The following is a 23372-nucleotide window of genomic DNA, read 5'->3' on the forward strand; positions in this document are numbered from 1 at the left end:
AAACTATTTCTCAACTTCTTATAGTAGTGGTCTTATACAATATTTGTCCTTTTGCCTCTGACTCATTTTGCTCAGCATAATGCCTTCCAGGTTCCTCCATGTTATGAAATGTTTCACAGATTCCTCACTGTTCTTTATTGATGCGTAGTATTCCGTTGCATGAATATGCCATAACTTATTTATCCATTCATCTGCTGATGGGCACCTTGGTTGCTTCCACCTTTTTGCTATTGTAAACAGTGCTGCAATAAACATGGGTGTGCATATATCTGTTCGCGTAAAGGCTCTTATTTCTCTAGGATCTATTCCAAGGAGTGGGATTGCTGGATCATATGGTAGTTCTATTTCTAGCTTTTTAAGGAAGTGCCAAATCAATTTCCAAAGTGGTTGTACTAGTTGACATTCCCACTGGCAGTGTAGAAGTGTTCCAATCTCTCCACAGCCTCTCCAACATTTATTACTTTGTGTTTTTTGGATTAATGCCAGCCTTGTTGGAGTGAGATGAAATCTCATTATAGTTTTGATCTGCATTTCTCTAATGGCTAATGATCGTGAACATTTCCTCATATATCTGTTAGCTACCTGAATGTCTTCTTCAGTGAAGTGTCTATTCATACCTTTTGCCCATTTTTTAATTGGGTTATTTGTCTTTTTGCAGTTGAGTTTTTGCAATATTATGTAGATTTTAGAGATCAGGCGCTGATCAGAAATGTCATAGCTAAAAACTTTTCCCGGTCTGTAGGTAATCTTTTTACTCTTTTGGTGAAGTCTTTGGATGAGCATAGGTGTTTGATTTTTAGGAGCTCCCAGTTATCTAGTTTTTCTTCTACATTTTTTATGATGTTTTCTATACTATTTATGCCATGTATTAGGGCTCCTAATGTTGTCCCTATTTTTTATTCCATGATCTTTATCATTTTAGAGTTTATATTTAGGTCTTTGATTCATTTTGAATTAGTTTTTGTGCATGGAGTGAGGTATGGGCCTTGTTTCATTTTTTTGCAAATGGGTCTCCAGTTATGCCAGCACCATTTGTTAAAAAGACTGTCTTTTCCCCCATTTAACTGATTTGGGGCCTTTGTCAAATATCAGCTGCTCGTATGTGGATGGATTTATGTCTGGATTCTCAATTCTGTTCCATTGGTCCATGTATCTCTTGTTGTACCAGTACCAGGCTGTTTTGACTTCTGTGGTGGTATAATAGGTTCTAAAATCAGGTAAAGTAAGGCCTCCAACTTTGTTCTTCTTTTTCAGTAATGCCTTATTTATCTGGGGCCTCTTTCCCTTCCATATGAAATTGGTGATTTGTTTCTCCATCTCATTAAAGAATGTCATTGGGATTTGGATTGGAATTGCATTAAATGTGTAGATCGCTTTTGGTAAAATAGACATTTTTATAATGTTAAGTTTTCCCATCCATGAGCAAGGTATGTTCTTCCACTTATGTAAGTTTCTTTTGGTTTCTTGCAGAAGTGTCTTGTAGTTTTCTTTGTATAAGTCTTTTACACCTCTGGTAAGATTTCTTCCTAAGTATTTTATCTTCTTTTTTTTTTTAATTTTATCTTCTTGGGGGCTACTGTAAATGGCATTGATTTGGTGATTTCCTCTTCAGTGTTCTTCTTGTTGGTGTAGAGGAATCCAACTGATTTTTGTACGTTTATCTTGTATCCCGATACTCTGCTGAACTCTTCTATTAGTTTCAGTAGTTTTCTGGAGGATTCCTTAGGGTTTTCTGTGTATAAGATCATGTCATCTGCAAATAGAGATACTTTTACTTCTTCCTTGCCAATCTGGATGCCCTTTATTTCTTTATCTAGCCTAATTGCTCTGGCTAGGACTTCCAGCACAATGTTGAATAAGAATGGTGATAAAGGGCATCCTTGTCTGGTTCCTGATCTCAATGGGAATGTTTTCAGGTTCTCTCCATTTAGGGTGATGTTGGCTGTTGGCTTTGTATAAATGCCCTTTATTACGTTGAGAAATTTTCCTTCTATTCCTATTTTTCTGAGAGTTTTTATCACATATGAGCATATTTTGATGTTTTTGAAATAAAAGCCTGCTAGATAAACCCAAGGAGTCCCTGGGTGATACAATGTACTCGGCAGCTATCAGGAAGTTTTGGAGGTTCAGGTCCACCCAGAGGCACCTGGAAAGAACGGCCTGGCAATCAATCATTGAAAATCTAATGGAACTCAGTTCTGCTCTGTCACACATGGTGTCACCATAAGTCAAAGTCAATTTGATGGCAAATTTTCTTTTTTTGTAAATATGCAGGGAAATGCTATTGTAATATTCCATTGTCCAAGCAGGATGCCATGAGTGGCTGTAATGGGAATATTCCAGCAGGCCAGGCCTCAGTGGGCAATAGCTCTCCAGGGTTGGCTTTGAATCATGCCACAGGATAGGTGTGGCCCAGGAGAGGCCCGCTGCTTCCTGTGGGGTCCGTCCAAGGTTGATCAGAGAAATGACCTTGATAGAGGACCTTAAAAATAGTTCCTTTTTTTTCTTGATCATTACAACAATTTAGATAAGAAAATGCTTGGGGGGGGGGCTATTACTATGTTATACAGCAAAATTAGTAATAAAGTTCAAAGGAGGTCTCAGTGACTGAAAATTCAAAATTTCCCAACATCGCAATATCTGTTCAACTGTGCCAATCCTAATCAGAAAAATCCCTTTCTGAGTATGCAGAAGTCCACCCTAGGCAGACTCTGTGTATCTTGATTTTAAAGCAATTTCAATAGTAATATTCCTTACCGCTATTACTAAGGTAACTGAATATATTTTTAAAAAGTCCCTGTGGTCTTTTGAGTTCATCCCCTCGGTAACTGACAGGTTACAGTAACGGCACAGGACATAAAAGGCACAGATCATGAACTAAAATCCAGCTCTTTAACTCCAGAAATGGTAACATCAAAGTCGGTAATGGAAAGTAATCATCAGAGCTGGGAGGGAATTCCTCAATTTTCCTCAGTTGCTATTAAAAAATATAAGGTTTAAAATATTCCAAGGACGTTTTTGTCTTCCATAAAGGTAACCAATAATCTAGTTTCCTTGTTTTCTTCCACAATTACTGTGCTTCCCAATTTGTATTTGAAATTAGAATAACACAAACATGGATGTACTCTGTGAGTGAAAACTGCTACGCTTACCAACAGTAGCTAATTTCCTCATCAGTAATGATCTCAGAGGCAGATAACAGCACTATAGAGTCATATAAATAAACTCACTGACAGTTACCTCCACATGACTCATATAAACAAAGGCAAATAAAAGTAAATGAATACATATATGCAACCCAGAATAAACCTTCTCAGACTGGAGTCTTGTGAGTTTATTTCTCTTACCAAACCAAACCAAACCCATTGCTGTCAGCCAATTCCAACTCATCCAGGGCACATGGATTTCTGACGCTTCCTTTCTAATCTCCTGGTACACATTGTCTTCTTAATAGAAACATCACAGAATTCACAGACTTGGCCAAAACTTAGAGATTTTTGCTTCATAGAAACCACGATTTTATAAGATGAATGTGCATTTCCAGCTTAATTTTCACATCTGATTCCTACACTAAAAGAAAGTTCAAACTGTAATTCGAATCAAATATGACAACTGAATTCTAGAAGAGAAAATGAAACACACTTTGGTGCCAATTGCCAGGCAATGTTCCTGGCTCCAAAGTACAGCCTGGGGCAATGCCAGATGGTCCTTCCCGGGGAAATTGAGCTTGTCCCCAGCCTAGGAAATTTCAATGACTCTATTCCACAGGAAGTACTTTATTGTCCATTATCATAAACTTTATGAGAAACAAAAGAGTGAGGGTGGCAATAACAGAAAAATGATCAAAGGAAGGAGCTGTTAAGAAATAATTGAGGTATCTGCTGATCTAGCTCAGCCCAGGGATGGAGGAGAATAATAATAGGTAATTAGAGGATGCATACTGTGTGCCAGGCACCGTCTATTGTGAATTCACACACCTTAATCCTCACAACAATCCTGTGTGGTAGGAGCTGCTGCGATTGTGATTACTGTTGTCGTTGTTATTATCATCCCTATTTACAGACAAAGACATCCACGGACACTTGCATTGGATTCTGAGGCACCAACTAATAGAGAGTTACCCAAAGTCTTAACTTTTGATGAACGTGAAGTTAGGATTTGAATCCTGATCTCTGTGATTCTAAGGAGCCCTGGTATCACAGTGATTAAGTGCTTAGCTGCTAACTGAAAGATCAGTGGCTTGAGCCCACAAGCAGCTCTGTGGAATGATATGGCAGTCTGCTTCCGTAAAGATTACAGCCTAGGAAACCCTGTGGGCAGTTCTACTCTGTCCTACAGGGTCCCTATGAGTCAGAATCGACTCGATAGCAACTGGTTCTAGAGCCTGAGACTGATATTATGCATAATATTACCGTGATCCCTCCTAGTGTTTATATAAAACAACGCTGCCTCAGGTGTGCTGTCTTTTGAGCATTAAGAGGCTCCATCATGCTTTGGCCTTACTCAGATAACATTTGTTGGTAGAAAGTCTCCATCTTGGTGTTGGTTCCCAGGGTCTTTACTAAGGCATCTCATCTGGGCTTGTCTCCCAAAGACAATGCATTCAAACATTCTAGAAAATTTTTGTTGCACATCTGGATCAAAGTTCCATGTATCACCATTCCTGAATAACATAAGACATATTAACATTATCTTTAGGGCTTCCATTTAATGAATAAAAATGAGGCTGGGGGTTTTAATTATCGGGTTGGCTGTGAGGGAGCTAATTTGGGCTATAATTTACAAAAAGGACTAGTTCTGTAACAGTAATTATCTTTGTTCTCTTGTTTGAGATTTTCTTAATAAGTCCAGAACCCTAGAGAAGAGATCAAGCATCCACAGAATGGTGAGTCAGGAGAACCTCACTGTGGTCTGACTACCAGTACCAGTACCAGTACCAGTACCAGTACTAGTTGCTGTCAAGTCGACTCTGCCTCATGGCAACCCCAATGTGTGCCAGAGTAGAACTGTTCTCCATAGGATTTTTCAATGGCTGATTTCTTAGAAGTAGATCCAGGGTTTTCTTTCCAGGTGCCTCTGGGTGGGTTCAAATCTCCAGCCTTTTGGTTAGCAGTCAATTGCTTTAACCGTTCGCACCACTCCATGTTCCTATCTCATACCCTATAGATCTTATCCGATTCTCCATCCTCAGAAGATTTCTTTGCCTAGCCATTGGCACATTCCCTTGGATTCTGAAAGTGCGCTTCATTCCCACCACACCGACTGTTACTTTTAAGCTCAGGTGTAGAAGCTGGCACACTGCATTCAGGCTTGGGGAAAAGCGAAGTGTGGTCCAACTTTGGCTAACATTCTTTTGATTGTTACCATAATGATCAGACACCATCATGGACCACATGGCCAGACCATGGGATTCCTAAAATCTTTGCAATATTTTCATTACAAATATCACCTCATCCCAAAGAATTGAAAATGACATGCAATTCAATGTTATTATATAAATCTTTTGATTACTACCTGAACAAAAAGAAATATCTCAAGCATTTTACTTTTCTAGCACCTTGCCCACCAACTACCTGCCTGCCAGACATTCCAGACCTCATTCCAGAGCTTTGGATCTTCAGCTCAAATTACATATGCTCTGGTCTCTGCTCACAACAGGGTTACATCCACTGATTTTTTTTTTTTTTTTAATGGGTTCAGTGGTGGAGTTTCTCCTCTGCTGAAAAAGCCTTTGAATTTCCATGCTGCTATAGATGGGTCACAGCTAAACTTGGTAAAAATCAAAACTTAAAGTAAGCCAAACCCTAAGAATTCTAATATTATTTGGGCAGTTGAATTCCGAGCAGTGATAGGCAGGGTCAGATTTGTAATATTGCTCAGCGCTATACCTGGAGCCCATAGGAAATGTAAGAGCATTTATTTATTCAAACCTCACTTCTTCTCCCTTGAACTTTCCCCTAGCAAAACTTCTCTTCTCCTATGTCCAGAGTCAGACTCTTTATCTTCTTTATGGTCTGAGACCTATGGAATTGCTGTCAATGAGTTGTACACCTGTAAAAAGTTGAATTGGCAAAAGTTGTGTGATAGATACATTTACAAAAAAAAAAAAAAGTAGCTGCTGAGGCTACTTATGTACAATCAAAACTTCAAGGGATTTCTTTGGTTTGGAGGTTTAGGGTCATGGTTTCATGGGACATCCCAGTTAAATGGCCTAATAATATGTGTTTTTTTTTAAAGAAAATTTTTTATTGTACTTTAAAGGAAGGTTTACAGAGCAAACTAGTTTCTCATTAAATGATTAATACACATAGTTTCATGACATTGGTTGCCAACTGCACATAATAACATGTTTTAGTGCATCTGTTCTACCTCCTACTCATTGCATAATGACTGAGGTCTTAAAAGCTTATAAGTTGCCATCCAAGGCATAACAATTGGTCTCTGTTTGCCTGAAACAATAGAGGAAGAAGAAAAGTCAAGAATAAGAGAAGAAAATGAAATGTGTATTTAATTGCCTCTTTGAACAACTGCCTTCTATGCCACGAGACCAGAAGAATTGGATGGTGACCGGCTGCCATTACTGAACATTTTGATCAAAGATTCTATAGAAAAATCCTGATCAAAAGGAAGAAAATCCAGAATGGAATTTCAAAATCTCACGGATATTAGGCTTTCTGGAGCTATGGAGGCTGGTTGAACCCCTGAAACTGTTGCCCTAAGATAATCTTTAAACCTTAAACCAAAATTATCCCCTGAAACTCTTCTTAAAACCCAAACAATAGTTTAGCTTAACTAGTAAAGAATGTCTGCCTTGAGCATTGTACTCTTTTAAGATCTATTCATATGGGATCAAATTGACAACAGCAACTCAAAAGAATAGATAGGAAACTTAGGGAGCAGTGAGTTTATGTTAAAGGGGGTGGGAATAACTCGATAAGGAAGGGTGAGAATGGTTGCACAACTTGAAGAGCGCAATCAATATCACTGAATTGTAGATGTAGAAACTTTAATCGGTGTATGTTTTGCCTGTGTATATTACTAGAAAGAACAAAAATAAATTATTTTTGAAAAGCAAGAATAAAAAAATCTTATTAAGAACACACAATATGTGGGTGGCAGAGGTGGGATTTGAACTCAGGCAGCTTTGGGCCCAAATCCATGTGTCTAACAGTTACCATAGACTGTCTCCCTGGGCCAGGCCTTATGTGAGATCCTGCATGGAAAATAGATGAATTGGCTATGATGGGTCTTCAGAGTCAACAATCTGGGTGGTGAGATAAGATAAAAATACATGCAAGTGACTAGCCAGAAACAAAGTTGTCATATTTTAAGAGATGTCACTTGAAATACCAAAGGAGTTGTCGAACAAATTTTACTAATCCTAACTGTAATAGGAGTTCTGAGGAGGCTGAGAGGCCTCAGATTCAGGGTGGGGAGGCCACAGGGAGGAGCTAGAGTTTACAAGGCCTTACAGAAAAGATTGAGTTTCTCAGACTGCCCAGGTGGTTGGGCTTTCCAGGTGAGCACAGAGCCAACACCTGTGTAGCTGGGGCAGAGATGATGGCAGGAGAGTGCAGAAGCACAGACTGGAACGTAGGGTTGGGGCTGTACTGTGAAGAGTTCTGCAGGGCAGTTTAAGGAGCTTAAACTGGAGCTTTTAAGCAGGAGATTGATGTGAATGAAATGAAATGATTTATTTGCTCAATCATTTACCAGAAAGGGTGGTAACAGGACAATTGATGATACGTGTAATTTATGTAAAGGGCCCTGGTGGTGCTCATGGTTAAGCATTGGCTGCTAACAGAAAGGTTGGTGGTTCGAACCCACCCAATGGCTCTGCAGGAGAAAGACCTGGTGATCTGCTTCCATAAAGATTACTGCCTAGGAAACCCTACAGGGTATTCTACTCACTCTGTCACATGGGATCATTATGAGTAGAAATCAGCTTAACAGCATCTAACAACAGCAACGTGGTTTATGTGGCTGCCAAGTAAATATTTTTAGGTAAACTCTTTTAAATATGTAACATTGAAACATAACACACATATAGAAAAATACATACATGATGAGCCTATTACTCAGTGAATATTTTCTCCATCTTGTTTTTATTCACAATATACCCTGGAGATCGCCTTTAAGTAGTAGATAGAAATATTCTTGTTTCCTCTTACAGCTGTACAGAACTCCATTGTGTGTTTTATCAACATCACTGAATTTCTATAAAGTGAAAACAGCTGTGTGACCAGCACCCGGCTCACAATTTATAAACTCACCAACATCCTAGAAGGCTCCCTTATACGCCCTCCCAGTTAGCAATTCTCCAAAGAGAACTGCTATTCTGATTTCTATCACCATATATTAGCCTTGCCTGCTCTTGAATTTTGTATAAATGGAGTCATATACCAATACTCTTTAGTGTTTGGTTTTTATTCTCAATATGTTTGTGAGAGTCATACATGCTATTACCTGTCATTGTATTTCATTCATTTCATTGCTGTGTATTCTTCCAGTGTATGAATATTTCAGAACTGAATTGTCTGTTTTAATGTTGATAGTCATTTGAGGTGTCTCCAGTTTGGGCTATCATGAATAATGCTACTATTAATACTATTGTACCCAGCATTCTTTGCAAACCCTTTTACACTGAAGAGAGTTCAGGTTATGAGTTCTGCCTCCCCACAGTAGAAATCAGAGCTCAATTGGCTACTCCCCTGGAAGCAATTTTGTTGGCATGTGACCATGTTGTTGTAAGTGCTGTCAAGTCAGTTCTGATTCATAGAGACCTTATGTACAGCAGAACAAAACACTGCCTGGTCCTGCGCCATTCTCACAATCATTGTTATTTATGTTTGAGCCCATTGTTGCAGCCATTGTGTTAATCCATCTCATTGAGGGCCTTTCTCTTTTTCGCTGATCCGCTACTTTACCAAACATGATGTACTACTCCAGAGACTGGTCCCTCCTGATAACGTGTCCAAAGTATGTGAGACGTGGTCTCGCCATCCTTGCTTCTAACGAGCATTCTGACTGTACTTCTTCCAAGACAGAATTTTTTGTTCTTCTGGCAGTCCACGGTATATCCAATATTCTTTGCTAACTCCATCCATAATTTAAATGCATCAGTTATTCTTCCATCCTTGTTGTTGTTGTTAGATGCCATCCAGTCAATTCTGACTCATAGTGATCCTATGTACAACAGAACGAAATACTGCCTGGTCCTGCACCATCCTCACAATCATTATGCTTGAGCCTATTGTTGCAGCCACTATTTCAGTCCATCTCGTTGAGGGTCTTCCTCTTCTTTGCTGACCTTCTACTTTACGAAGCATGATGTCCTTCTTGACTGCTGCTTGCATGGATGTGGATTGTGAATCCAAGTAAAATGGAATCATTGACAACTTCAATCTTTTCTCCATTTTTCATGATGTTGCTTATTGGTCCAGTTGTGAGGATTTTCATTTTCTTTGTGTTGAGGTCTAATCCATACTGAAGCATGTGGTATTTGATCTTCATCAGTAAGTGCTTCAAGTCCTCTTCACTTTCAGCAAGCAAGGTTGTGTTATCTAAGTAACGAGGGTTGTTAATGAGTTTTTTCCCCCCTGATCCTGATGCCCTGTTCTTCTTCATATAGTCCAGCTTCTCTCAGCATACAGATTGAATAATATGGTGAAAGAATGCACACCCGACGAACACATTTTCTGACTTTAAACGATGCAATATCCCCTTGTTCTGTTCAAATGACTGCCTCTTGATCCATGTACAGGTTCCTCATGAGCACGATTAAGTGTTCCGATATTCCCATCCTTAGCAATGTTATTCGTAATCTTTTATGATCCACACAGTCGAATGCCTTACCATAGTCAATAAAACACAGGTAAACATCTTTCTGGTATTCTCTGCTTTCAGCCACGATCCATCTGACATCAGCAGCGATATCCCTGGTTTCACGTCCTCTTCTGAATGCAGCTTGAATTTTTGGCAGTGCCCCGTTGATATAATGCTGCAGCCACTTTTGAATGGTCTTCAGCAAAATTTTACTTGTGTGTGATATTGTATGATAATTTTTTATTCAGTTGTATCACCTTTCTTTGGAATAGGCATAAATGTGGATCTCTTCCAGTTGGTTGGCCAGGCGGTTGTCTTCCAAATTTCCTGGCATAGACAAGTGAACAATTCTAGTGCTGTGTTTGTTTTTGAAACATCTCAATTGTTATTCCATCAATTCCTGGAGCTTTGTTTTTCGCCAATGCTGTCAGTGCAGCTCGGACTTTGTCCTTCAGTACCATCGGTTCCTGATCATGTGTTACCTCCTGAAACAGTTGAACACCCACCTATTATTTTGGGTACAGTAATTCTGTGTACTCCTTGCATCTGTTTTTGATGCTTCCTGCATCATTTAATATTTTCCCCTGTGGAATCCTTAAATATTGCAACTCAAGGGTGGAATTTTTTCTTCAGTTCTTTCAGCTTGAGAAATGCTGAACACATTTTTCCTTTTTCATTTTCTATCTCGAGGTCTTCAATCCTAGACCCCGCCAATTAGATGTGCCCATTCATGACTTCAATTTGGAGGAGAAAATCATGAGGAAGCACCTGGTAATAGAGGCAGTGATTGATTAAGAGACTTTGGGCTTTCAGGCCAGAGTGGCCGTGGTGGTATCCTGTGGATGAAGCTCTCAATGCCGGGAATGGAGGTGGTGTATCATACCCCAGGAGGTCCTGGGAAATCCCAGGGTATTGCTCCTAACTCCATGCCCCAAATCTCAAAGGCTGATTCTTTCACCTTCAAGAAGATTCTTTGAGTCCCTTTATTAAATTCCTATTCTATTTATAGAATCTAAGGTGGGTTCTATTGTTCCTGAACAGTAGGAGCTATTACAAGACTAGATATATCTCATTTGACCAGCATGGGAACAGGAGATGTAATGTCCTTTATGGAAAAGTAGACAAGTCCTATATAGGGATTAAAAGCATGGATTCTAGAGCTAGACTGCTTGAGTTCAAAGGCTTTACAACTTCCAAGCTGGGTGCCCTTGAACAAGTTCCTCAACCTCTTTATGTCTTAGTTTCTTCATTGTAAAATGTTGATAATAATAAAATGCATGAAAAAGGTTATTATGAGGACTAAATGAGTTAATTTATGAAAACAACATAGCTTAACAACTAGCACACAAACCAAAAAAACCAAACCCAGTGCCTTCGAGTCGATTCTGACTCATAGTGACCCTATACAACAGAGTAGAACTGCCCCATAGAGTTTCCAAGGAGCACCTGGAGGATTCAAGCTGCTGACCCTTTGGTTAGCAGCCATAGCATTTAACCACTACTCCACCAGGGTTTCCTAACTAGCACATAGTAACCTCTATATGTATTTAAGCTATTGCTATTATTTTTACCTATGACATTATTAGGTTCTTCAGATGAAAGCTTGGTCAGCAAGAAAATGCTAGCTAGGCTGGCATGACTCATTTGAGCAGTGTCATTTGCACATGAGGGAATCTTCCATGTGTTTAGTTCAAAAGAATGGAGGGAGAAAATTGCAGTGGTCAACACAGATCACTGGAGATGACCTTGACCAAGATGTGAGAGCTTGCTCTGCTCTTCACCACCCCCTTCTCTTTTCTCCTGTCCTCCTCAAATGCTCCTGTTTTCTTCCCATGAAATCAAGGCTGTGCGTGTGTCTGGTAAGTTCAGGGTCTTATAACTTGGAGTTCCTACATTTGCACTGCCACCAGAGCTCTTTAAAGGCTCTTTAGTTTTTGGTAGTTTCTAAATAGAGAGAAGGCCTCCTTTGTGGGACACTGGGGTTTGCTCCCCAGATTTTCATCTCAGAGGCAAGGATGCTCCTTGTCTTGTGGAGCAGGTGGGGCTTGCAATCTGCAAAATCAGAGAAAAAAAACAGAGACCCCTTCCTGAGAAGTCGGTGCTGCACTGCAGGAATTGGAAACATCAAGGTAAATCCTACCACATGACAAATCTGAGCAAGGGTGAAAAACCCCAGTATTTGGGGCAGGGGTGTGTGTGCACCCTTTTCTGAGTTCCTCCTTCTGAGGAGTCCAGCTCTTCTGACTCAGACTTGAGGTAGTGTATGTCCAGGACTGTCCCAATTTCAATGATTATGTCATATTTTCCTTGTTAGTAAACTCCAAATTCCCCCACGTGTCTGTCAGTTTGTCATGCTGTGGGGGCTTGGATGTTGCTGTGATGCTGGAAGCTATGCCACCAGTATTCAGATACCAGTAGGGTCAACCATGGAGGACAGGTTTCAGCTGAGCTTCCAGACTGAGACAGACTAGGAAGAAGGACCCGGCAGTCTACTTCTGAAAAGCATTAGCCAGTGAAAACCTTATGAATAGCAGTGGAACATTGATATAGTGCTGGAAGATGAGCCCCCCAGGTTGGAAGGCACTCAAAAGATGACTGGGGAAGAGCTCCCTCCTCAAAGTAGAGTCGACTTAATGACGTGGATGGAGTAAAGCTTTCGGGACCTTCATTTGCTGATGTGGCACAACTCAAAATGAGAAGAAACAGCTGCAAACATCCATTAATAATCAGAACCTGGAATGTACGAAGTATGAATCCAGGAAAATTGGATATCGCCAAAAATGAAATGGAATGCATAAACATTGAAATCCTAGGCATTAGTGAGCTGAAATGGACTGGTATTGGCCATTTTGAATTGGACAATCATATAGTCTACTATGCAGGGAATGGCAACTTGAAGAGGAATGGTATTGCATTCATCATCAAAAAGAACGTTTCAAGATCCATCCTGAAGTACAACGCTGTCAGTGGTAGGATAATATTCATACGCCTACAAGGAAGACCAGTTAATACGACTATTATTCAAATTTACGCACCAACCACTAGGGCCAAAGATGAAGAAATAGAAGATTTTTATCAGCTTCTGCAGTCTGAAATTGATCTAACATGCAATCAAGATGCTTTGATAATTACTGGGGATTGGAATGTGAAAGTTGGAAACAAAGAAGAAGGATCAGTAACTGGAAAATATGGCCTTGGTGATAGAAACAATGCCGGAAAATGAATGATAGAATTTTGCAAGACCAACGACTTCTTCATCGCAAAAAGCTTCTTTCACCAACATAAACGGCAACTATACACATGGACCTCACCAGATGGAACACACAGAAATCAAATTGACTACATCTGTGGAAAGAGACAATGGAAAAGATCAATCTCATCAGTCAGAACAAGGCCAGGGGCCGGCTGTGGAACAGACCATCAATTGCTCATATGGAAGTTCAAGCTGAAACTGAAGAAATCAGAGCAAGTCCACGAGAGCCAAAATATAACCTTGAGTATATCCCACCTGAATTTAAAGACCATTCCAAGAATAGATTGACGCATTGAACACTAGTGACCGCAGACAAGATGAGTTGTGTAATGACATCAAGGACATCATCCATGAAGAAAGCAAGAGGTCACTGAAAAGACAGGAAAGAAAGAAAAGACCAAGATGGATGTCAGAGGAGACTCTGAAACTTGCTCTTGAGCATCGAGCAGCTAAAGCAAAAGGAAGACTTGATGAAGTAAAAGAACTGAACAGAAGATTTCAAAGGGCCTCTCGAGAAGGCAAAGTAAAGTATTATAATGACATGTGCAAAGAGCTGGAGATGGAAAACCAAAAGGGAAGAACATGCTCAGCATTTCTCAAGCTGAAAGAATTAAAGAAAAAATTGAAGCCTCAAGTTGCAATAGTGAAGGATTCCATGGGGAAAATATTAAACAATGCTGGAAGCATCGAAAGAAGATGGAAGGAACACACAGAGTCATTATACCAAAAAGAAACTAGTCGATATTCAACCATTTCAAGAGGTGGCATATGATCAGGAACCGATGGTACTGAAGGAAGAAGTCCAAGCTGCTCTGAAGGCATTGGTGAAAAACAAGGCTCCAGGAATTGATGGAATATCAATTGAGATGTTTCAACAAACAGATGCATCACTGGAGGTGCTCACGCGCCTATGCCAAGAAATACGGAAGACAGCTTCCTGGCCAACTGACTGGAAGAGATCCATATTTATGCCTATTCCCAAGAAAAGCAATCCAACCGAATGTGGAAATTATAGAGCAATATCACACGCAAGCAAAATTTTGCTGAAAATCATTCAAAAATGGGTGCAGCAGTATATCGACAGGGAACTGCCAGAAATTCAGGCTGGTTTCAGAAGAGGATGTGGAACCAGGGATATCATTGCTGATATAGATGGATCCTGGCTGAAAGCAGAGAATACCAGAAGGATGTTTACCTGTGTTTTATTGACTATGCAAAGGCATTCGACTGTGTGGATCATAACAAACTATGGATAGCACTGCGAAGAATGGGAATTCCAGAACACTTAATTGTGCTCATGAGGAACCTTTACATAGATCAAGATGTGGTTATTTGGACAGAACAAGGGGATACTGATTGGTTTAAAGTCAGGAAAGGTGTGTGTCAGGGTTGTATTCTTTCATCATACCTATTTAGTCTGTATGCTGAGCAAATAATCTGAGAAGCTGGACTATATGAAGAAGAATGGGGCATCAGGATTGGAGGAAGACTCATTAACAACCTGCATTATGCAGATGACACAATCTTGCTTGCTCAAAGTGAAGAGGATTTGAAGCACTTACTAATGAAGATCAAAGACCACAGCCTTCAGTATGGATTACACCTCAACATAAAGAAAACAAAAATCCTCACAACTGGACCAATGAGCAACATCATGATAAACAGAGAAAAGATTGAAGTTGTCAAGGATTTCATTTTACTTGGATCCACAATCAACAGCCATGGAAGCAGCAGTCAAGAAATCAAAAGACACATTGCTTTGGGCAGATCTGCTGCAAAGAATCTCTTCAAATTGTTGAACAGCAAAGATGTCACCCTGAAGATTAAGGTGCGCCTGACCCAAGCCATGGTATTTTCAATCACATCATATGCATGTGAAAGCTGAACAATGAATAAGGAAGACTGAAGAAGAGTTGACGTCTTTGAATTGCGGTGTTGGCGAAGAATATCGAATATACCATGGACTGCCAAAAGAACGAACAAATCTGTCTCGGAGAAAGGGCAGCCAGAATGCTCCTTTGAGGCAAGGATGGTGAGACTGCGTCTTACATACTTTGGACATGTTGTCAGGAGGGATCAGTCCCTCAAGAAGGACATCATGCTTGGCAGAGCACAGGGTCAGTGGAAAAGAGGAAGACCCTCAACAGGGTGGATTGACACAGTGGCTGCAGCAATGAGCTCAAGCATAACAACGATTGTAAGGATGGCGCAGTACCGGGCAGTGTTTTGTTCTGTTGTGCATAGAGTTGCTATGAGTCAGAACCGACTCGACGGCACCTAACAACAGCAACAACGGCAAACTCCAAATTAGCAGCGCACCTACTGCTGTCAATTCTGACTCATAGCGTCCTTATAGGACAGAGTAGAACTGCCCCATAGGGTTTCCAAGGCTGTAAATCTTTTTTTTTTTTAAATCTTTGCAGAAGTAGACTGCCACATCTTTCTCCCGTATAGCAGCTGGTGGGTTCAAACCATCTAACTTTTGGTTAGCAGCTGAGCATGTAACCACTGTGCCACCAGGGCTCCTAACCCATAGGTGTGGATTATCAATAAGAGAGGACAGAAAAGAGGTAAGAGGGTTGTCCTGAAATTTGAGCTGCTCTTCATCCTATGGAATAGAAGGGGTAGGACACAAGCTGAAAGGAAAGCCAGAGATGGCCCCATACTGCTAGTCACATGCACAGGTTTATTCCTATAAGCCCAGATGCTCCCTTCAAGTCTACTGAGTCACTCATCCCTGAGACCACTGTATTGGGTCTAGGGGTGTTATGGACTGAATGGTGTCCCCTTAAAACATATGTTGAAGTCACACCCCCATTGAACGTGATCTTGTTTGGAAACAGGTTTTTTGAAGGTCTTATCAGTTAACAGGAAGTGGGTCCTATTACAATGTGAGTGCTGTCCTTATAAAAGTGGAGAACAGACAAAGAGAGACACACAGGGAGAAGATGGCCATATGAAGATGAATCTATAAGTCAAAGAATGCCAAGAAATGCTTGGGGCTACCAGAAACTGGAAGACAACAGGAAGGATCTTCCCCTAGAGCAGACAGAAGAGAGCATGCCTTGCTGATGCACTGAATTCAGACTTCTAGCCTCCAGAACTGTAAGAAAATTAATTTCTGTTTTTATAAGTCACCTGGTTTGTGTTATCTTGTTACAGCAGCTCTAGGAAATGAATACAAGGAATATAAAAAATGAGCATGGCTGAGACCATGTCCTAGGAGAATTCACACTCTAAGGAAAGGATTGGACAAGAACACAGATGACTACAATATAAAGTAGAAAACAGTATGTGAAGTACTGTAAAGTACCAGGCTAGTGGTTGGAGCTTCTGCTCATTTATACATAAGAATCATGTAGTGTCTCCAACACTGCCCTTCACTGCTGCTGATTATTTCCTTAGCTCTGCAAAATCTTTTCCTAGCATATCACTTATTGCTGTTAGTAGCTGTTGAGTCACTTCCAACTCACGGCGACCTCATGTGCAACAGAACAAAAGGTTGCCGGGTTCTGTGCCATCTTCTGGATTGCTGGTATGTTCAACTCCATTGTTGTGGCCACTGTGTATTTTTTGTGTCTTCCAACCTAGGGAGCCCATCTTCCAGCACTATATTAGAAAATATTCTGTTGTGATTCACAGGGTTTTTCTTGGCCAATTTTCTTCCTAGCCCATCTTAGTGTGGAAGCTCTACTGTACTCTGTTCAGCATCATAGCAACACACAAGCCTCCACTGACAGAGGCATGGTGCTGTGCTTGAGGTGCGTTCGCTGGGAATCAAAGCCAGTCTCCCACACGAAAAGTGAGAATTCTACCACTGCACCACCACTGCCCTCTTGTCTGAAGTTACTGGTGATCGACAGTTGAAGTATCCGGGGTAAGAGATGACACAGATTTGGCAGTGAAATCAGATTACAGGAGGCCTTGCGCACCAGGCAAGGGAATTTGGCATTTATCCAGTGAGAGAAGGGATATGAACCAAATGATCTGATAGGACTGGTACTGAAGAATTTCATTTAATCAGTTTCAATAAGCCTCTCCTTTTCTCAGCCTTACTGTGTCTCACCAACTTGGGAAATACAAATTATGAACTATGATTTTTCGTTTATTTCTTTTCGCTAATCATCCAACTTAGTCACTGTTATGGATTGAATTCTGATCCCCCCAAAATATGTATTTAAGTTCTGGCCCCTACTTATAAATATGATCCTGTGTGGAAATAGGGTTTTCTTTTTTTATATCAAATTAGGTCATACTTGAGAAGGGTAGGTTGTAAATCTAATCACAACTGAGTAATAAAAAGAGCAGAATAGACACAGAGGCACACACAGGGAGAAGAGGAAGACAGATGATAGAAACAGATGCACCTACTCCCCTTACAGCCACACCCTAAATTCAGACTTCTAGTCTCCTGAACTGTGAGAAAATAAATTTTTGTTCTTTAATGCCACCCACTTGTGGTATTTGTGTTATGGCAGCAGTAGGTAACTAAGACAGTCACCTTATTGTTCCTGTGGCCCTAGGTAAAACTCATTTTGGCATTTTGTCTTGCCTTGTTCTATAAACAGTTGTATAAATGCCTCTTCTCTCCTATAAGATGGGGAACAGTCAGAGGCTCTTGAGTCTTACTCATATTTGTTTCCATCATCACCACAATAACTAGTAGGAATTCAAGAAACATTTGTTGAATTGACCTTTTAATTACATGGGAAACAGAGACCATAAGGCTGGTCACAAAATAAACTTCTTACTAGCTTGGAAAAATTGAGTTGGGAGTTTCGAGAGTTGAGTAAAAGGTCGTATGTTTTGAAGTGTAGGGCTGGAGCATGCCACTAGTGAGGCAAAGTCAGCTTCTGTCTAGGTCATGAAAGCAGTGAAATGGAAGTTTGTTTGGTGGCTGCCAGCCTTGGGCATTTTGCCCTCAGACCCACTCTTGCCATCCCTAGCTCTGCATCTGTCTCTGGGCTCTGACTAGGTTCAGTCAACAAGAGGCACTGGTGAGTTTGGAAGTCAGGAGAGGGAATGAAGCCAATTCTCTCTCTGCCTTGGCCTTGACGAAGTCTCCTCCAGGGCTTAAGCCCCTTCCACACAGGCCCACCATGATTCCAGCTTCTGCCAGATGATTCCAGGTGGTTCTAAGCACTCAGATGTTTGCCTTCCCCCTTTGCTCTTCCAGCCTCGAGACTGTAATGGCTTCCTGCAGTTCTTAATCTCCAGGTTCCCACTCTGAACCCTCTTTAACTCCTTCGCTTGTTTCATCCCTGACCTAAGTCCTCTATGTCTAAAATATCTAAAGTTTCCTGACTGGAGCCTGAATGACATTGCCTACCCATCAACATACCCTCCCCCAATTCTTTTAATTACATACCTTTTGCCCGTAATACCATATTCCGCCTCCCTTTTCACTCCTTTCCCCCAGTTCTCTTTATTTTGATCTAGGGATTCCATGCTGCTCTATTTCTCTCTCTCTCTCTTTTTTTTTTTTCTATTTCTCTTGCTAGGAAGAAATATGAGTTGATGAACTCATTCACACAAAGATGCATATTCCCATTGAGGAAATACGCATTTAAAAATTTTTACAGGGAGAAAGTAATGATAACAAAGTGAGGATGACTCACAATGGTTAAAGAATTCGGCTGCTAACCAAAAGGTCGGTAACTTTAATCCACCAGCTGCTCCTTGAAAAGCCTACGAGGCAATTCTACTCTGTCCTATAGGGTTGCCATGACTCGGAATTGACCCAACAGAAACGGGTTTGGCTTTTTCTTTTTTTTTGGTTAGTGCCCTTCAAAGACTTACCCAGCCCATGATTACTGCCTCTCCTGGTTTAGTATAAACCAATGAGCACCACTCTGCCCCACCATAGCATACTCTATTCCAGGTAAATATCCTTGGCCCCAAGTGGAGCTTGACAGAGGAATGTAGCTGTAGCACCAGGTCCATCCCTGGCTCTGGAAACATACACTCAGAGTGTATGTTTTTCTAATGGTAGGTGAGTAATGTGTTTTTCAAAAATAAAGTACATACACATTGTTATCCTTTGAATATACATGTATTTTTTTTTTTTTACAATTTTTGCCAAAGCCTGAACAAATATTCATAGTCCATATTTAAAAAGTATCATACTGTTTAAGCACTGAGATTAGCAGTTATACAATCTCATTTTGTTTGCCTCAGGCAAACATGCTACTCTGTGTATTTGACTCTGACACACTGACTGCCTCAGAACATGAAAATTTTATCATTTAAAATAAACTATGAAAATGTAACTGCATTAAGATTTGATAATAAGCACCACCATGGTAAAACCAGTTGCCGTCAAGCTGATTCTAATTCACGGTGACCCCAATGTGCGTCAGAGTAGAAGTGCTCCATAGAGTTTTCAATAGCTGATGTTTTAGAAGTAGACCACTAGGCCTTTGTCTCGAGGAGCCTCTGGAAGTCAAATACCTAACCTTTTGGCTAGCAGCTGAGCATGTTAATTGTTTGCACCACCCAGGGACTCCACTAGCATGGTAACCCTTAGGTTATCTGGAAATCTGCCACTTTCACTTTCAAGGACTCAGATGGAATTGAGCTTTGAATGAGCTTGAAATAGCTCTTAGAACAAAGACATCATCCATTGGCAACCAGCAGTACAATGACCAGCCATGCCATTTACCTGGGACTGAGTGGTTTTCTAGGATGACAGCCTTTCAGTGCCAAAACCAGGAAACTCCGGGGCAATCTGGGACAAGTTACCCTATGAAGACCAGATGGCTGCAAGAGGCAAGGCTCTGAAGTTGACAGCCAATGTGCCACAGTTGTCTAGGCTGTCAGCCAAAATCAAAGCAGTTCTCTGACTGGCTGTTAGGGTTGACTTCTAGAAGGAAAGTAGCTCTGATTGGATATGGAGGTTGAAGTGCAGAAAGAAAGCAGCTTTCCAGTTGGCTGGTCATGGCTTCTTGGGATTAGCCTTTTAGCCCACAGAACTGTATGTACAGGTGAAATGACGCAATAGAAGAGACAGAGTGAGGACAAGAAAGAAAGAAGAAGGTAGTGAGATAGAACAGCAGATCCTGTCAGAGGGGGAGAGGAAACAAAGAGTAAGAAAACAAGCAGTCCTGCTGTGTGGGCCCAGATAGGATGAATGGTTTTGTAAAGCTCAGTAGTACAAGCCTCAAAGTCCTAGAGCAGTGGTTCTCAATCTTGCAGATTATTAGAATTACATGGAAGCTTTTGAAAATGCACATGCCTCAGACCAATTTTAATCAGAATCTCTGGGGGTGGGCCCAGTCATTAGCCTTTTTTAAAAAGCTCCTATGAGGGAGCCCTGATGGCACAGTGGGTAAGTGCCTCAGCTGCTAACCAAAAGGTTGGCAGCCAGCTGCTCCATGGAAGACAGATGTGGCAGTCTGCTCCTGTAAGTATTACAGCCTTGGAAAACTTGTGGGGCAGCTCTATTCTGTCCTAGATGGTTGCTATGAATCGGAATCAACTTGAAGCGTTATGGAAGATGATCTTAATAGGCAGTGAATGCTGAACAAGCAAGGATGTACACTTTTACCACTTCTATTTAATGTTTTTCTGGAGGTCTTAGCCATAGCAATCAGGCAAGAAATAGAAATAAAAGGCATACAGATATGAAAGGAAGAAATAGTACTATCTTTAATCACGGATGGCATAATTACCTAAGTAGAAAATCTTTTTGAAAATCTACAAAATTGTTACTAGAATTTAGAAGTAAATTTAGCAATGTTGCAGGGTACAAGATCAATATACCAAAATAAACTGTATTTCTATATACTATGAATGAATAACCAGAAAATAAAAATTAAAACATACCATTTACAATTGCATCAAAAAATATAAAACATGTAGAGACAAACTTGACAAATATTGTGCAAGACCTGTACAGTGAAACCCACAAAACATTATTAAGAGAAATTAAAGAAGACCTAAACAAATGGAAAAGGTCTCTGGGTGGTGCAAATGGTTTGGTACAACTTGACTACTAACAAAAAGGTTGGTAGCTCGAATCCACCCAGCAGTGCTGTGGAAGAAAGTCCTGATGATTTACGTGCATAAGATTATGACCTTTGAAAACTCTATTGTCTTGGTCATCTAGTGCTGCTATAACAGAAAATACCACAAGTAGATGGCATTAACAAAGAGAATTTTATTTTTTCACAGTGTAGTAGGCTAAAAGTCCAAATTCAGGGCATCAGCTCCAGGAGAAGGCTTTCTCTGTTGGCTCTGGAGGAAGGTCCTAGTCATCAATCTTCCCCTGGACTAGGAGCTTCTCCATGCAGGAACCCCAGGTCCAAAGGGTACACTCTGCTCCTGGCACTGCTTTCTTGGTCCTATGAGGTTCCCCTGTCTCTCTGCTCGTTTCTCTCTTTTATATCTCAAAAGAGATTGGCATAAGACACAATCTAATCTTGTACATCCCTTCAACATAACTGCCAGTAAACTATCTCACTAACATAGTGATAGGACTTACATGAGGAAATCTCATCAGATGACAAAGTGGTGGACAATCATGCCATACTGGGAATCATGATCCAGCCAAGTTGATGGATATTTTGAGGGGACACAATTCTTAAAGCCATCCACTTGTGGTATTTTCTGTTATAGCAGCACTAGATAACCAAGATATTTATATAGCAGTTCTACTCTGAAACACATGGGGTCACCATGAGTCAGAACTGACTTAATAGGAAAGGGAACAAAACAAATGAAGAGATATACTATGCTCATGGATTGTAAGACTCAGACAATTTTGAAAAAGAAGAACCAAGCTGAAAGTCTCAAGCTACCTGATTTTAAGACTTTTTAGAAAGCCACAATAATCAAAACTGTAATATCAATGTAAAGATATACATAAATGTATATTTGTATATGGATAAATATATACATAAATGGAATAGAATAAAGTCCAAAAATAGACCCAGACATGTATGGCCAATTGAGTTTTGACAAGGGTGCCAAGGCAATTCCATGGAGAAAAAATAATCTTTTCACCAAGTGGTGCTGGAACAGTTAGATAAACCAAAACAAACCTGTTGTTATCAAGTCGATTCCTATTCATAGTGGCCCTATAGGACAGAATAGAGCTGCCCCATAGGGCTTCCAAGGAACGACTGGTGGATTTGAACTGCTGACCTTTTGGTTAGCAGCAATAGCTCTTAACCACTGTGCCACCAGGGCTCCAAGCAGTTGGATAGCCGCTTGTAAAAAATGAACCTCAACTGAAACCCCATACCATTGGATCACAGCCCTAAATGTAAGATTTAACAGCAGAAAACTTCTAAAAGAAAACACAGGAGAAAACCTTAGTGTCCTTGGGTTAAGCTTTCTTAAATAGGATAAAAAAGCACAAACTATAAAAGAAGGAAACAAACAAGGACTTGTACTTCATTGAAACCTTAAAGCATTTGATCTTCAAAAGAAACTGTTAAGGAAGTGAAAAAGCAGTCACATACAGGGAAGAAGTACTTGCAAAACATATATCTTACAAAGGGCTTCTATACAGAATATATAAACAACTCTTACTAATAAGAAGATAAACAACTCAATTAAAAATGGGCAAAAAATTTGAACAGATACTTCTCCAAAGAAGATATACAGATGGCAAATAAACACATAAAAAGATGCTCAACATCATTAGCCATTAGGGAAATGCATTGAAACCACAATGAGGTACTACTAGTGGATACATACCCACCAGAATTACTGAAATTTAAATTGACTGACCATGCAAGTGTTGGAAAGGATGTGGAACAATAGAGCTCTTATACCTCACTGTTGGGAGTGTAACAATAGTATACCCAGCTTCTTAAAAAGTTAAACATGCATTTGTCACCCAATCCAGCCATTCTACTCCTGGGTATTTTATCCTAGAGAAATAAAACATATGTCCATATTAAGATTTGTAGACAAATGTTCATAGTAGATTTACTTGTAATCACTGAAAACTGGAAACAACACAAAATGTCCATCAACAGGTGAATGGATAAACAAATTGTTGTACACAATGGAATACCACTCAGCAATGAAAAGGAACAAACTCTTGATACACTCTTCAAAATGGATGACTCTCCAAATCATTATGCTGTGTAAGAGAAACCAGACAAAAAAGATATATATGGTACGATTCCATTTATACAAAGTTTTATAAAATGTAAACTCACTTATAGGGACAGAAAGTAAATCAGGGCTTGCCTGGGAATGTAGGGCAGGGAGTGATAGCAGGCAGGGATTTCAAAGGGGAATGAGGAGACTTGGAGGTGATGGAAAAGTTTGTTATTTTGAT

Source organism: Elephas maximus, chromosome 2 (genome assembly GCF_024166365.1).
Source record: "Elephas maximus indicus isolate mEleMax1 chromosome 2, mEleMax1 primary haplotype, whole genome shotgun sequence".
Taxonomy (NCBI): domain Eukaryota; kingdom Metazoa; phylum Chordata; class Mammalia; order Proboscidea; family Elephantidae; genus Elephas; species Elephas maximus.